Source organism: Amia ocellicauda, unplaced genomic scaffold, assembly GCF_036373705.1.
Source record: "Amia ocellicauda isolate fAmiCal2 unplaced genomic scaffold, fAmiCal2.hap1 HAP1_SCAFFOLD_40, whole genome shotgun sequence".
Classification (NCBI taxonomy): domain Eukaryota; kingdom Metazoa; phylum Chordata; class Actinopteri; order Amiiformes; family Amiidae; genus Amia; species Amia ocellicauda.
This window is the reverse complement of record NW_027102973.1, coordinates 376252-392826: the sequence shown is the minus strand read 5'-3', so window position 1 is coordinate 392826 and position 16575 is coordinate 376252. Positions and strand designations below refer to the sequence as shown.

The window sequence follows — 16575 nt, the reverse complement described above, 5'->3', positions numbered from 1 at the left end:
GGATCAATAAAAAATTGTTAGGATTTTTTAAACTTTTACTGACACACATAGTTAATAGCAATGTGTTATAACTTTACCGAAAATAATAATCTGTATATCTTTAATTGTTTAGACGTTATTAAGATATAATGGATCTTTCACATAGGGAACATTTGTAACATGTTAGGAAAAACAAACAAATGATTTGAAAATATTCATAATTACAGCATACAATTTGTCAGGCTTCATAAGAATGGTATTTATAACATACTCTGTAAAAATCAAGCAAATAGCATTTGTGGTTCACGAGAAAATATATATATATAATCAAAGCTATCAGACTATAGCAGCCGGTGTATGAAGACACATACGATTATACAGCATTATTTGGCAGCTTCGCAAGACCTAATTTGAAACGTTGTTGGTAAGTTAGATAATTAGTGGGGACCCTCTATTTGCAGTTCTTCCCCTCCATAATTGCTAAAATAAAGTTTTACTGACATTTTATTGACCCTACCACTGCATAGGGCACATCTGTAACATGAACGCTACTGAATGGCACATACATTGAAAACTACGGAGAACTGAGACAAATCCACTTTACACTTCATAAATAATCTTAAAACGTTTCCAACCAAGGCAACACCCACTTGAAATACGTTCATTCTCATTTTTGGTAAACAAAAAGAGAGATTGTTACATATGTTCCCTATGATGCATCTACAGAGAGAGAGAGACAGACAGACACTAACACTCTCTCTCTCTCTCTCTCTCTCTCTCTCTCTCTCAGCTGGGAGTGTGTGGGAGGGGTCTGCAGTGAGCGGGAGTGCTGCTGAGAGCTCTGTCCTTTGGCTGCGTTTTTTTGTTGCTTTACTTTTTTCAGTTTGTTTATTTTGTCTTCTGTTTTCAGTGCTTTTCTTATTGTGGGGGAACAGGGGAGGGGAGGGGGGAGTACCGGTAGTTCTTCCCGGGTCGGGGGGTCGGACCCCCTGAATGCGTCTTTTGAAAAACTGACCCGACGCCATGGAGTCAAGATCGCTCCGGTGCAGTTCTGCCCCCTAGAGCAGTGTGTGTTAGCGGTTGGGGAGGTAGCAGGGTGTGAAAATATCAAGTCTGCTGCCATTGTTATCTTCTTAAAAACCACTGATCTGCTCAATCAGCTAGTGGCTAATGGCACAGTGTTAGACGACACTTTCACCCCGGTGTTGCCGCTCGCTGCTCCTGCCCGGAAGGTAACGCTGTCTAACGTCCCTCCGTTCATCCGCACCGGCTCGGGCAGCTGATGTCCGGCATTAAGAGGGTCCCGCTGGGCTGCAAAGCCCCGCAACTGAAACACGTCGTGTCCTTCCGAAGGCAGCTGTATATGATCCTCAATAACATCAATGAGGATCTTAATGTCATTTTTAAATTTAAGATCGACAATACCGACTACGTCGTGTTCGCTACTTCGGAGTCCATGAAGTGTTTCAGGTGTGGGAGCGAGGGGCATGTCGTGAGGAACTGTCCCGAGCAGGACAGGGAGCGGGAGGAGGAGCGGGGCGACGCGGGGAGGAATAGAGACACCGGCCCGCAGCCACAGATGCAGCGGGCAGACAGAGATCGAGCCCCGGCGGAGGAGACAGTCGCCGGTCGGACCGATGGTACCACTGATGCCGTGACGGGGGAAGAGCTGCCCGGAGGCGATGACGCACAGCTGGGGGACGGGGTCGAGGCAGCGGGGGATAGTGACGACCGAGACGCCGGGGGGAGATGGTGTTGAGGCGGTGCACGGGGCGCTGGTTAGTGACGAGGAACAACCTCAGCAGCCAGCAGACGGGCGGACAGACACACAGGGTGTAGCCGAGGAGGAGGCAGGGCCAGGCTCGGCGGTACAAGCCGAGGCGCCGGGTGGAAAAAACGCACTAAGAAGGTGCTGGGAGGGAGCACGGACGGTGTTGGTAAATAGTGGCAGTAAAAGAAGTGGTGGCACAGTAGTGAAGCTGGGGTAGCGAGCGGCTTGGTGGGGAAAGGTCCGGCTACACGCTGGAGCATCGCGGCAGCCACCGGGGACGCCTCGGGCTCGGAGTGACAGTGAGGGCGGCTTCACGGATTCCTCTCTCGCCTCCTCGTCCTCGGTGAGTCAGAGCTGCAGTGAAGGATATCAGGAGGTTTTTAGAGAAAACGAAGGGAAAGAGGTCTGTTGTAGTGGAGCAGTTTTTCCCAGATCGTGCACGCCTGCTGGCCTCTATTAAGTTTTTACAGAAACCCTGACCTATCAATTTGTACAACACTCACTGAAAACCATGGTTGGGGTCAATTCCTGTTTTTCAATTCCAATTCCTCCTACAAATCAATTCAAAATTGCAATTACTTTTTGCATTCACAGAATATTCTTTATTGGAATTGAATTGAAAAGGGAATTAAAAATTGAATTGGAATTGACCCCAACCCTGTTGAAAACAAAACAAAAAATACAGATCTGGTTCTTCAAATCTTCACTCTGGTTTCATTCTGTGTCGTAGTTCATTTATCTTGCTGTTAATTGCACCACCAATTACACTCTTTGGGGTACTGGGCAATTTTTTCAAGGTAGCCCCTAAAAAACATGTATCACATAGATTTAATGACTTGCACATAGATATATAAAAATCTTTTAATAAACATACCACATATCTTTGAGAAGGGTTCATTAGTTACATATTGCCACAGTAAATCAACATTTTTGTGTGTGGGTGTATTTAAACGTTTTGGTGTATGCTCTTAAACTTGTCTTACACTAGTTCATAGTAAAATCTGTACTTGGCGAAGCAGCTATGCAAAGGCAGTCTTTTCTCCATTAATACCTTGCTTAAGCATTACATTGATGTGGCACAACTGGACTGAAATGTGAAGTATTTGCTCAAAAGTCAAATTTAAATGAGACATGAAAGTTTATATTGTCAAGGATCCCATGGCACTATTCATTATTATTATGTATTAATATGTCTGAAGCATTAATCCAAGGTGATTTACAAGGTGTTGTTGAAAGAGTGACGTGGCTGAATTCTAAGTCAGGCTTCCCTCAATCAGGTCTAACAAATTTGTTATGACTCCACCTTTACTGCTGTGTAGTAATCTGCTGGTACAAAATGGCTGCACCCCAGAGGGTGGTGGGTGAAGTGAGTCTGTAGAGCACTTCGGGATCTTTCCAGCTGCTACATGTAAGGTATTATTATTTATTAATAAATTAACTCTAGTCTCTGAAACTAAAACAAAGGCCAAAGGAACATTTCAAATGCTAACCCTTTGTGTTCTATACAGTTAAAAAGGAGAGTTAGAAATTTTGTACAACAGCATTTACATACCATATATGGCTTCCACCTTTAAGCGATCCAGAGGTGTCTTTTTCTCCGAAGTTGGATCTCTCTTGCTGCCACCACCACGAAGATTGCTCTTTAATAATGTTGGAAAGTCAAAGACAGCAACCGTCAGGGTTCTTGCATATGACATATTCGTGCTGCACCTCTCTGCAAGGATCCAGGACAGTTTGTCAATGTAAACTCCAGTGCCTGGGAATATTTCCACCTAAAAGACAATGGTAAATAAAAAACAAGTTTATCCCCAAACTATTCTTATATTATGTTAAGTGGAATACATTATCAGTAAGGCTGTGATTTTGTTACAGAAATGTGTTATTAAAGACCACAGTATGTCTCAATTCTAAGTTTATTAATTTACAGACATAATAAAGTCAGTGAATCTGTGACACCCATAATTCAATTACATTCTTATTATCAACTATAACTATGAATATAACTGATAATGTAGCATCATTAGATTGTTTACAACCAATATTTGTTTTCAATATATATATTTTTACCTTGTCTTTGTAATATTGTAGACCAAGAGTGTTATACCTGTTTTGGTGATTCTTTGTCAGATTCAGAACAATTTGCTGTGGGGCTGTCAGAACCACTTGATGGTGACACACTTTTGTCTTCATTGCTGATAAATGTGGCTTTTGTTACAATTTTTTTCAGATTGTCCAAAAGGTCTGGAATCTCTGGAGAAAAAAACCTTAGTATTAAATGATAATCATTTCTAGTAATATATTTAATACAAAGTGAAAACAAAACCATCAATGCCTGCAATTATACTTGAGAGACTTGCTCTATGTTATTGGCAAACTGACCTTTTTGTGGGTCATTAACATTAGCTACGAAAAAAATAGAAGAGATAAAATACAAGAATTACCAGGTCTAATGTAATGCATATAGTCATTAATGTAGGATTATGAAGTTATGTTGAAAAACTTTATTTAATAATCAGTATTATTAAACTATTAGACAGTGCACATTAAGAGTCTGTATTGTGGTTCTAGATTACTTCAGTATGATCAACTATAATACATTACTCTGGAATCTAAATTACTGAAGAATAACATTTATCAAGGTAAGGAATTATTTGCTATAAATAAAAAAACTTACCATCAACCATACGGTTTCGAAGACATTGGTTTTCATTTTTAAGTCTTGTGTTTTCCTTTTCGAGCTGCTTAACGTTTTGCTGTAGCTCAACTTCACTGGACTCTTTAAATGTCTGTAGAATATGACGGGATCTAATTCTTGAAGCTCCATCGGTTTTCTTTCTTATTTTGTGCTGTATTCAGAGAGGAAAAGAGTTTAAAATGAATATATATATATATATATATATATATATATATATATATATGAAAATGATTAAAAAAAAAACAATCCTGCAATACATTTATTTAATATTTGCAGTAATTATCTCACCGGTAACTGTGGTTCATCAAGGTCACTATCATCTGAAATTTGAAGTTTTTTGTTTGGTTTAGGTACTCTCTTCATTTTAGGAGAGGGCATTTTTGTTAGGTCATTAAGTTTTCTTCTTAGTTCGCATTCTTTTCCTAAAATAAAAATAAAATAAATAAAACCCTGCATTATGTCCACAGATATTTGGGGATTATATTTATTTGTCATAAAAATACTGTGCTTTGACCATACAAATTAAGATGAACAGCCAACACTGAATCAAAACTGAAGTTAAATTATATCTGGTTTAATTTATTTTGTGATTTGGGGGATTTTATTGTAAAGCACAACACACAATAAATCGTTCTTACAAATGCCAGTCAAATATGACGAGTTTTTAGCGCCCTCACCACCACCTACCATGTTATAAGAGTATGTTAGAAGTACAACACATTAATAACTTAAACATTCATTTCAAATATACTGTGATTGTATATATCAAATAGCATGTAAAGACTTTAATGTTTTTTTTTTAAATAAACATTGTTACCAGTCATAATGATCTGCGCTTCATGGACAGGCCATCCACCTTTTGGAGGTTTGTTCGTGTCTCTCCACTCTGCTCTGAAGTTTCGAGTCGTCTCTTCGTCATCATCAGCAATGCTGAATAAATCAAAATTGCGAAAGCAAGCAGTGGGAATCACGCTGTAAGAGTCTTTGTCGACCCCGCTTTCCCACTTCACCAACGCGTGCATCACCGCCATACTACCTTCACCTTCTCGTCCGTTTTTTCTGCGCCTTTTTCCCCCGACAAGTCACGGCACAAAAAACAGTCCCGCTCTGCATTCTGGTACTTGGCGTTCTTAATAACACCAACAGGGTGTAATCGCATAGACCACTCGAGTATAAAGTACTACATATCCCATCAGTTACAGTTTTTTTTCATCTTCTGAAACTGCAATTTAGCACTTTCAACTGTTTCTTAGTGATTCCTAGAATTACTAACCGGTATTGTAGTCAATGTGTTTATAACCTTTTTTGTTTAACGATTTGTGTGTTATCCTATGGGATCCCATGGTCTTTGATTTGGTCACGGAAGTGATTTGTCTTTGATTTGTTGATCTAGAGTTGAATTTTAATTAGTTTTTCCCTTTTGTATAATTAGTGTAGTGCTACATTTAGTCTTTGTTTTTAAATAAATTTGACAATTTATATCTTTGGAATTGGTGTCTGCGTCCAATTATTACAGAAATTGAGTTCTACAAGACTCCAGGATTCGTGATAAGGTGATACTATGAATTCACTTCTTTAATTGAAATGTATAAGTGTACCTTACGCTACATATATGTATGTATGTATGTATGTATGTCCAATTGCTTTGACAATACAAATGAATTGAATTGAGAGAGAGAGAGAGACAGACAGACAGACTGACAAACAGAAAAACAGACAGACACAGACACACACACACACAGAGCCAGCCAGCCAGCCAGCTCAGCGATGACATCACGAGCCTCTCTCAGCTGACTGCTATGACATCACAGAGCACGTACATTCCGTTGCTTGCCGTCTGTCAACCACTCAGTCACTGCCAGCCAGACTGGCTGGCTGGCTGGATGGGGGGGCTGCTTGCTGCTGCTGCGTACCTTAGCAAGCTTATTTGCTTGACCGGCCTTCCTACTCCTCTGCCCACATGCCCACCTATGCCCGATCTGCTGTTCACCTGGATCACAGCTCCGCCCCAACAAGGCAGAGCCCCCCAAGAATGGTACAAACTCACCCACGATCCCCTCCACGGAAAGCTTTAGCAAAAGGCAAAAGCGTTATACGTAATGATGAGGAACCCGAGTCCAAGACGCATCCGACCAGCCATACATATTTGTGTGTATTAAAGATCACATTTTCTTACATTTAGTTTTTCTGTACTTTATTACATCTTATTGTGATTTATAAAAGTATTGTTTCTTTTCCATATGTATGTATGTATGTGTGTGTGTGTGTGTGTGTGTGTGTGTGTGTCTGTCTCTGTGTGATAGTGTGTGTGTGTGTGTGTGTGTGTGTGTATATGTCTCTCTGTGAAAGTGTGTGTGTGGGTGTGACAGTGTGTGTGAGTGTCTGTCTGTCTGTCTGTCATGTAACTCGCACATCTGTGAGGGCACCATTTTTGCAGAAGAGATGTACACATTTTGGAGCAACATATGCTGCCATCCAGACATCATCTTTTCCAGTGACGTCCCTGCATTTTCAAACAGATCACATTTTATTACACTTTGTTTATCTGTACTTTATTACATCTTATTGTGATTTATACTTGTAATGTTTCTTTTCCATATATATGTATGTACAGTGGGGGAAAAAAGTAATTGATCCCCTGCTGATTTTGTACGTTTGCCCACTGACAAAGAAATGATCAGTCTATAATTTTAATGGTAGGTGTATTTTAGCAGTGAGAGACAGAATAACAACAAGAAAATCCAGAAAAATGCATTTCAAAAAAGTTATAAAATTGATTTGCATGTTAATGAGGGAAATAAGTATTTGACCCATTTTCAATGCCCTGGCTTAGGGTTCTCACCCATGATTTGACGGTACATGGCCCCGTCCATCGTCCCTTTGATGCGGTGCAGTTGTCCTGTCCCCTTAGCAGAAAAACAGCCCCAAAGCATAATGTTTCCACCTCCATGTTTGATGGTGGGAATGGTGTTCTTGGGGTCATTCCTCCTCCTCCAAACACGGCGAGTTGAGTTGATGGCAAAGAGCTTGATTTTGGTCTCATCTGAGACCACTTTCACCCAGTTCTCCTCTGAATCATTCAGATGTTCATTGGCAAACTTCAGACGGGTCTGTACATGTGCTTTCTTGAGCAGGGGGACCTTGCGGGCGCTGCAGGATTTCAGTCCTTCACGGCATAGTGTGTTACCAATTGTTTTCTTGGTGACTATGGTCCCAGCTACCTTGAGATCATTAACAAGATCCTCCCATGTAGTTCTGGGCTGATTCCTCACCGTTCTCATGATCATTGAAACTCCACGAGGTGAGATCTTGCATGGAGCCCCAGACTGAGGGAGACTGACAGTTATTTTGTGTTTCTTCCATTTGCGAATAATCGCACCAACTGTTGTCACCTTCTCACCAAGCTGCTTGGTGATGGTCTTGTAGCCCATTCCAGTCTTGTGTAGGTCTACAATCTTGTCCCTGACATCCTTGGACAGCTCTTTGGCCATGGTGGAGAGTTTGGAATCTGATTGATTGATTGCTTCTGTGGACAAGTGTCTTTTATACAGGTAACGAGCTGAGATTAGGAGCACTCCCTTTAAGAGAGTGCTCCTAATCTCAGCTCGTTACCTGTATGAAAGACACCTGGGAGCCAGAAATCTTGCTGATTGATAGGGGATCAAATACTTATTTCCCTCATTAACATGCAAATCAATTTATAACTTTTTTGAAATGCGTTTTTCTGGATTTTCTTGTTGTTATTCTGTCTCTCACTGCTAAAATACACCTACCATTAAAATTATAGACTGATCATTTCTTTGTCAGTGGGCAAACGTACAAAATCAGCAGGGGATCAAATACTTTTTTCCCTCACTGTATGTATGTATGCATGTATGTATGTATGTAAGTGTGTGTGTGTCTGTCTCTGTGTGAAAGTGTGTGTGTGTGTCTGTCTGTGAAAGTGATTGTGTGTGAAAGTGTGTGTGTGCGTGTGTCTGTCTGTGAAAGTGTGTGTTTGTGTGTGTATGGGTGTGACAGTGTGTATGAGTGTCTGTCATGTAACTCGCACATCTGTGAGGGCACCATTTTTGCAGAAAGAGATGTACACATTTTGGAGCAACATATGCTGCCATCCAGACATCATCTTTTCCAGGGACGTACCTGCATTTTTCAGCAGGATAACGCCAAACCACATTCTGCCCAGATTTCAAGCGCATGGTTGCATAGGCAGAGAGTGCGGGTGCTAGCATGGCCTGCCTGCAGTCCTGACCTGTCGCCGAATTGAGAATGTGTGGCGCACTATGAAGTGCAAATTAAGACAACGAAGGCCCTGTGCAGTTGCGCAGCTGAGGAAATGCATAATGGATGAATGGGGGAAAATCCCGCTTGCTAAACTTAACCAAGTGGTGTCTTCAGTGCCCAAGTGCTTAATAAGTGTTATTAAAAGAAAAGGTGATGTTACATAGTGGTAAACAGTCGACTGTCCCAACTTTCTTGGTTTCTTTTCACTGCTAATGAGATGCTGTAGAGTGAGTTAGTTATATTGCTTTCAGGAGCTCTAATCGTATTGATGAGTTCATGCAGCATTTGTAATTGAATTTCAAAAAGAAATCTTTGCTGTCTGGCCTGTGTGTATGAGATGTACTCTGTCAATCTTTGGCTAACAACTGAAACATTGGTAGAACAGAAATGGCAACATAAAAAAGAAAAGTACATTTTAAAAGAGCACATTAAATAGGATGAATATACAGTTTTTTACAATCACTTTGTCACTAATTTCAGAACCTTGATGTCATTTTTCAAAACTCTAGACACAAAACTCAAAACGGTCATCACTTGTAACACAGGCTGTCCAATGTTCAAAACATTGCATTGTGCATTCATATCTTTATAGAAACCTAGCACTTGCAGACTTGTTGGTTCAAATAACTCATTTATCATGAAATACCATAGTAACATAGTAACACAGAAGATACCGATAGTTTCACTGTGTAGTTGTTCGTACAATCATTAAATATTGTAGTACAAAATATGTGATACATGTTTCATTATGGTACTACACATAAATACATCACTGTAAAAGGACTAGTAGAGAGAATACTACAGACACAGTGGAATCATTGAACAAAATCTGAAATGTATTGATGCAATACAATCAAATCACACCATAGGTTTCTTTGAATCCATGCAAAAATAATTAGCTACAAAAACGAACAAAACTACAGTAAAATGTCAATTGCAGTGTTCCTCACCTGGCTTAGTGTAAAAAGCAAAACAAAGGATTGATTACTGTACTTCTAAATTTCCATCAGCCCTGTGTTCAGGTTCAGGTTCTCACAACCATTTTTCACAAGAGGCATCTTGAAACTGAACATACCTGAACATACTCAGTCATCAGCTGCTTCACTCTGTCTGCATTTCTTTCAAAAGGCACACTATACTCTGTGCTACACATTGGTATGCAGTATACAGTCATTTGACAATTGAGAGTAGCCTAATGTTTAGTGCATGCTGAAGACTTGCCGCTTCTCAGTACGGACATTTCTGATGATTGAGGCCACAGTTGATCCTGAGTTGATTCTGAGGTTTGATTGAATCATTGTAGCTGCCTCAGTCATGGTCATGCCATGATTTACAACATGTTCTACAACTATTTCTCGGATTTCACTGGACACTATTTGCTGTTGCTGCCGCTGTCTGGTCCGTGGCCTTGTCCTCTACCACGTTCCCCCAACACCTCTCAAATGAGGCCCATGGCTGCCTCTCTGGTGAGGCCTAAGCCCTCCTCTATGACGAGGCCCACGACCACCTCTCAGAAGGGGTGCATGTCCCCTTCCATTCCTTTGACCACCACGTCTTCCTCCTCCCACTGCTTGACCTCTATTGTGACCTGGATGACCTGCCGGCTCCATGTTATCACTGTGTTGCTCGGGTGGATAGCACTCATTTCACTCGATACTCGTACCACAATGTGAAATCAATCATCAATAACCAGTTGGCAGTATTGGAATAGCAATTACAAGGGCCTGCATACATACAGTAATGTCAAATCTGATGTGGAAGAACAATCATCTTCAACCAGGTTGGAGCGTTAGTTGCAATGCCTTTAATACACGCAGCGTGGAGAGGAACAGTGACTCAAGAAGATCCCAAAGTCGCTCTGCCTTCATTTTAACAGTCAGAGCTTTTATACACAAAAATCAAAGAGCTGGTTATAATCAGAAAGTCATTACTATGTTATCTTAAAAGTTAGCTAAGCAGAATTTATATCATTATAGGACAGAGTTCATAGATCAACACATGGATTAGGGAGCAGACACTTCAATCATACTGTTTGACATTGTCTCCAAGATTCTCATCGTAAATAACAAGCAGAAATCAAACTACCTTCTGGCTTGACCTTATCTTTCTTAAGTATACAAGAGAGAAAAACAGGTATTAGAGAAAGAATTTCTAACTTTCCTTCCACACTGAAAACATGGTGTGGAAAAGTGCTACATGATGATGAATGATGATGAAATATTACATCCATAGATAATGTAGTTCAACTGGTTCATGCTCCTCGGTTATTGGTGTCAATGGATCTCATTATCCTGAAACTTTCATGATCGAAACATGGAATACTGTTCGTCAGTTTCCATAAAACTATGAATTAAGAGTAATGCAACAGTCACTTATCATTTTGAGCAGCTGTATCAATTGATAGTTAGATCTTTGTAATGAAATGAATAGACAGTGATCTCAGATGTAATGTGTGAATTGCATTTTGAAATGGTAATACTTTGACGTTAAGTTGTATCATTTTAGTTCAATGAACAAATGATCTGAGGTTGATGTGTATTGTATCCAAGCAATTGAAAAATGTGCATTTTGATCATCGGGTGTGAGTTTAGTGTCTAGAGTTTTGAAAAATGACATCAAGGTTCTGAAATGAGTGCCAAAGTGATTGTAAAAAAGTGTAATATCAGGGGACAGTGGCTGTTACTGATCTGGCCTTCCGTGGCCTCTGTATTAATGTAACAGGTCACATTGTATGTGTACACTGATACTTGATAGTATAATATAGTACAAGTAAAAAACATACATAGGTATCATAGAAGTATTTTGCAGAAATGATTAAGGATACTTATCAAAATGGAGAGGAAATGCTAAATCCAGTCTCCCCAGGCTGAGCTTCTATTGCTACACCTGCTAAGTGGCTGCTGGCCCCACTATATGGATAGAGCCACACCAAGTACAAGAGTCTCCCCATTGCTATTTATATCTCCCTATCCAGTCTTCTATACGTGTCAGGTATACAAGTGTGTGTGTGTGTGTGTGTGTGTGTCTGTCTGTCTGTCTGTCTGTGAAAGTGTGTGTGTGTGTGTGTGTGTGTGTGAAAGTGTGTGTGAGTGTCTGTCTGTCTGTCTGTCATGTAACTTGCACATCTGTTAGGGCACCATTAATGCAGAGATGTACACATATTGTTTATTTTCCATATATATGTATGTATGTATGTATGTATGCATGTCCAATTGCTTTGACAATACAAATGCACTGAATTGAGACAGAGAGAGAGAGAGAGAGAGAGAGAGAGAGGTGCTAAGGCACATTTGTAACATAAATTAGGGAACATTTGAAACATGCTTAGGGAACATTCATAAGAACATAAGAACATAAGAAAGTTTACAAACGAGAGGAGGCCATTCGACCCATCATGCTCGTTTGGTGTCCATTAATATCTAAGTGATCCATGGATCCTATCCAGTCTATTTTTAAATGTTCCCAAACTTTCAGCTTCTACCACTTTCCATCTTGAATGCCTTGAAGCCCAATTTCCATTTGTTGTCCCCTGGTGCGTGTGTCCCTGCTGATCTGGAAAAGCTCCTCTGGTTTGAGGAACCTTTCATGATTTTGAAGACTTGGATCAAGTCCCCACGTAATCTCCTCTGTTCCAGGGTGAAAAGGTTCAGTTCCCTCAGTCTCTCCGAGTAGGACTTTCCCTTCAGACCTGGAATAAGTCTGGTTGCTCTCCTCTGAACTGTCTCTAAAGCAGCAATATCCTTCTTGAAGTGTGGTGCCCAGAACTGTACACAGTATTCCAGATGAGGTCTAGCGCATTGTACAGTCTTAACATTACTTAAATTCTACACTTTTGACGATATACCCTAGCATTCTGTATGCCTTTTGTATTGCTTCCCCACATTGTTTGGATGGAGAAAGTGAATCCACATAGATTCCTAGGTCTTTCTCATGCATTACTTCATCTAGATCTGTACCTCCCATAGTGTAATTATAGTGGACATTTTTGTTTTACTGCATGTATTACCTTGCACTTGTCCACATTGAATTTCATTTGCCAGGTGTCAGCCCACAACTGAATTTATCTAAGTTCCTCTGAATAGCATGTGCTGCCAAGATTGTATCTGCTAAGCCACCTATTTTAGTATCATCTGCAAATTTGACAAGGTTGCTAAGTATCCCAGAGTCCAGATCATTAATATAGATTAGAAAAAGCAAAGGCCCTAGTACTGATCCCTGTGGAACTCCACTAACAACCTCACTCCAGTTAGAAGTGACTCCTCTAATCTGTTTCCTATACATCAACCAGTTCATAATCCATCTACTTACATGACCCTGAATGCCTACAGCTTCCAATTTGAGGATCAGTCTTTGGTGTGGAACCTTATCAAAAGCTTTTTGGAAATCTAAGTATATCATATCATATGCTTTCACGTGATCTACAGCTGCAGTTGCATGTTCAAAAAAATGTATTAAGTTAGTAAGACATGATCTGCCTCGTCTAAACCCATGTTGACTATCTCCAAGAATATGGTTTTCATTGAGATGCTCCTCTATTTTCTGTCTAATCATTTTTTCCAACATTTTACAGGTGATGCAGGTGAGACTGATTGGTCTGTAATTTCCTGGCTCAGTTTTGTCCCCTTTCTTGTGGATTGGTATGAAATTTGCTGTCTTCCAGTCAGTGGGAACATCCCCTGTTCTAAGTGTCATTTGAAATAATCGAGTTAACGGCCTATACATAATTTCCCTCATTTCTTTAAGTACTGTTGGAAATATCCCATCTGGCCCAGGTGATTTGTTTGATTTTAATTCTGCTAGTCCCTTTAGTACCTCCTCCTCATTTATCCTGATCTCTCTTAGGGTTTGACTGGATTGATTGTCAACCTGTGGCATGTCATCTGTTTTTTCTTTTGTAAAAACCTCTGTGAAATACTCATTTAGAATATTTGCCACATCTTGTTCATTTTCCAAGATACCTCCATTTTTGCCCTTAATCTGTTTCACCTCCTCCTTAATTGACCGCTTGCTGTTGTAATTTTGAAAAAAGCTCATTGCATTGGTTGTAGCTCCAAGAGCTATGTTTCTTTCTATTTCCCTCTTTGCTTTCCTGATCCCTTTCTTAAGATCTCTTTGCAGCTCAACATATTCTATGTATTTTGTTTCATCACCATCCCTTTTGTATGTGCTATACAACATTTTCTTCCTCTTTATATTTTTTTGCATGCCTCTGGTTTGTATGTATGTATGTATGTATGTATGTGTGGAAGGAAAGTTAGAAATTCTTTTCTCACAACTGTTTTTCTCTCTTGTATACTTAAGAAAGATAAGGTCAAGCTAGAAGGTCAGGAGGCCATAAGGTAGTTTGATTTCTCTTTGTTATTTACAATGAGAACCTTGGAGACAATGTCAAACAGAATGACCTACGTGCCTGTTCACTAATACCATGTATAGACCTATGAACTCTGTTCGATAATGATATATGTTCTGCTTAGTTAGCCTTTAAGATAACATAGTAATGACTTTCTAGCATGTATGTATGCATGTATATATATATATATATATATATATGTATGAATGTATGTATGTCCAATTGCTTTTGACAATACAAATGAATTGAGAGGGAGAGAGAGAGAGAGAGAGAGAGACAGACAGACAGACTGACAAACAGAAAAACAGACACACACACAAACACACACACACACAGAGCCAGCCAGCCCGCCAGCCAGCCAGCCAGCCAGCCAGCTCAGCGATGACATCACGAGCCTCTCTCAGCTGACTGCTATGACATCACAGAGCACGTACATTCCGTTGCTTGCCGTCTGTCAACCACTCAGTCACTGCCAGCCAGACTGGCTGGCTGGCTGGATGTGGGGGCTGCTTGCTGCTGCTGCGTACCTTAGCAAGCTTATTTGCTTGACCGGCCTTCCTACTCCTCTGCCCACATGCCCACCTATGCCTCTACTCCAAGATACTTATACAATAGAAAAACTATGGTAATAATAATATAGCCCAAGACAAAAAATATTAATCTTTCTAGACTGTATTAAAGTTCAGCACTTTGGAAAAATAGAATTATTTTGTATTTCAATAAAACAAAAATTATTACTGGTATCCACACACCCAACCAATGTAAATGTCACGGACGGTGTTAATTAGCTCCTTAATCACCATTACTTATTATATTTATATTTCACTTCACTTTATGCAATATGGCTTGTGTATTTTGTTTGGTTCTATATTGCCATTATTTTGTGTGTTGATTATCTTTCACTTTATTGTTTAATTTGTTATTCACTTAGTATTATTTTGATTGTTTGCACGCGTGCCTTATTATTTTTGTTTCTTCTTTCTTTCACAACTCACCTGGGTCCACCTGCACTCTTCACACGCGTCCCCACTTAATCACCCTGCCCTGGGAGAGGAGAGGATTATCTGCTGTAGTCCACTTTCCAATGTGGGAGGTCTCTGCGGCTCATATCTCATTCAATTATTTATTCATTTATCCTACATCAAGTTTATTTATTTTCCCACGTTTCATTCAATCACCATCAGAAGCTCTCTGTGCTAAAAGTGGCAGCACATTTGTCTCACACACATCAAACTCACCTTTTCCTGCTTCCCAAGCCTTATCAACTTACTCAGACCCTCGTCAACTTACTCAAACCCTCTTCAACTTTGGTTAACATTGCTCTGCATTCTAACAGCTATTCTTTCTCCTATTCTTAATTTCTTACAAGAAATGTATTCAGGTTTTTTTATCAATATGTTTTATTTATATTTATACAGATGTCACTCCATTATTCGTTTATTGAAGTCATATATGTACCTAACAAAATATTAGCCAATAGGCCATTGATCTCAATAATGATTCCCATAATCCTAGGACACCTTCTCTTTTACTCTTCCTTTCCATTCTTACTTTTCTCCTGTAAAGCATTTTATATTACTTGAGCTTACTTATTCTATAGTTGTAATCTTATACTTCTGCGGTATCTTACCCTTTTCCTACATCACTCATCTTAAAACCATGGTCTACTTTGACTTTCATTTCAGGTATTATATGCTAGGCACCAATAACCAAACATTTTCTGAAAGACTGTAACATGTCACCAGACTGTTTACATTCTCCTGCTTTCACAGGCTGTCAGGGCTGCACCAGGCTCTCTTCTAGCCTTTCGTTTCCTTGAATTTGACTTTTGACAGAGCTTGTCCATAACATGATGTTTAACAAACAAATTCTGGTTCTTCTTGTGGAGACACCATGACTATTTATGTATTACTATTATTATCCATCTGTTTATTCAATGTATATTTTGGATTACTTTTCTTATAATAGTCTTTCTTTCTGATTTCTGATGCTTGAGGCACTCTGTATAGAGCCAAAGATCCTCATGAATATGATAAATCTGTTGTTACATTTTTAAATATAATTCTAAAATGATTGCCAAAACATAGACATTTACCTTATATCACCTTCAAACTATACATATTCATAAACACACAAAGCACATACACATTGATATCTAAAGATAATTCAGATATCCGATCTGTGGCATGTTTTATTGACCCTGCAGTGTCTCAAACAGCCCTTATAACTTATTATTTAAGCTTATGATTATTTAGAATAAAATGTCAAATAATCCCACTCGATTATTTCATTATTTCACTATCTCAGTTTTCTTGATCCATTGTGAAAAAGTTCTGTTATTTCCTCCTCATCTGTAGAGGCTACATTAGCCCACTCCCCGGTCTGATATTCTCGTAGTAACTGTATCCAAATGTTGGGCGGACATTTAGCCTTCACGATGATGTGTACATCGTGCGGGTGAAGGAGGTGAATAACCATCTTTTCATCTAGAATATC

At 39.6% G+C, this 16575-nt stretch overlaps 1 non-coding gene across 1 annotated transcript; it reads right to left on the bottom strand.

The window, feature by feature from the left end:
- Positions 1-6449: 6449 nt before the first annotated feature.
- On the bottom strand, positions 6450-6564 carry LOC136734565 (U5 spliceosomal RNA). Its single transcript, XR_010810541.1, has one exon. It is a non-coding gene; the product is annotated as a U5 spliceosomal RNA (small nuclear RNA).
- Between the last annotated feature and the right edge of the window lie 10011 nt (positions 6565-16575).